At 45.6% G+C, this 1,095-nt stretch overlaps 1 non-coding gene across 1 annotated transcript; it reads left to right on the plus strand.

The window, feature by feature from the left end:
- TRNAA-AGC (transfer RNA alanine (anticodon AGC)) lies at nucleotides 1–72 on the plus strand. The gene has a single exon. It is a non-coding gene; the product is annotated as a tRNA-Ala (tRNA).
- The last annotated feature ends 1,023 nt before the right edge of the window (nucleotides 73–1,095 follow it).

Genomic DNA, 1,095 nt, shown 5'->3' on the forward strand with positions numbered 1-1,095 from the left:
GGGGATGTAGCTCAGTGGTAGAGCGCATGCTTAGCATGCATGAGGTCCTGGGTTCGATCCCCAGCATCTCCAGGGTTTTTTTTTCTTGTTTCTTGGATGTGGAAGCATCATCCAATTGGCAAACAAATTCGTGTTTTCGCTTCGGGTGGGTGCTGAGGTGTGGAGTGACGAGTGGGAGGGTGGGGGGCTCCTCTCTCAGGTTTCACGTTCTGAGGTTGTTCAAACGCAAATACGGACGGAGAGCGGCCCCAGACTGGAGGTGGGGCTGCCGCTGCCTCGCACGTCTCCTGCTTCCCACGTCAAAACGGGCTTAGAGCTTTCGGACAGGGTCTAAACTGCGCCCCGAAGAACTGTGTACAGAGACAACGCGAAATCAGACGTTAAGACTTACTGGACTGACGACCATTGATTGCAATTAGCATCGCTATGTTATGTTATCTGCACCGACAGAAATGCCTCCCTTCTGTTGATATGTAATCATCGTCCCTCCTTCCCTGACAAACACCCCTCTGCTTTTGTCTCCTCGTTGGAGAACCCCTTGGGCTCCTGCCTGAATCAGTGTGACCAGAATAGCTATTCTTACGGATATGAAATAAATGCTTCTTGTCCCTTGGTTTGGAAAAGCCCTTTTGTTTTTAGGTTAACAGGACTCAATAACAGAAAGGTAGATTTCAACAGAAGATTTCTAGAAAGAAAACACGTATTTCCCAGGCCAGAGGCTATGATAATATTAGGTAAATATAGCTTCTTACAACGTGGATAGCAATTCTCTCAGAAATCGAACACAAAGGAGTGAAATAGAAACATTTTGACACAAACACACTTCTCCCTCTGTGCATTCTGTCAGTGAGCTGTGGACAGAAACTGTCCATCCTGCTCGCATTTTTAAACTTAAAATTTGCCTCACTGATTCTAACAGAACTTGCTTCAATTTTTCAAACGACTGAAAAAAAAATCCCCTTCTCTTTCTGAACCTGGCCACTTTGTACCCTTCATGTGGTTAAGAACTTGATCTTGGCTTAAAACTCCTTGGTATAGTAGAGTATTTGGTCAGAGGTCCATTACCTCTTAGGGTGAATGTTGGGCGGATAAAAT

The sequence above is a fragment of the Saccopteryx leptura genome, chromosome 1 (genome assembly GCF_036850995.1).
Source record: "Saccopteryx leptura isolate mSacLep1 chromosome 1, mSacLep1_pri_phased_curated, whole genome shotgun sequence".
NCBI classification, from domain to species: Eukaryota; Metazoa; Chordata; class Mammalia; order Chiroptera; family Emballonuridae; genus Saccopteryx; species Saccopteryx leptura.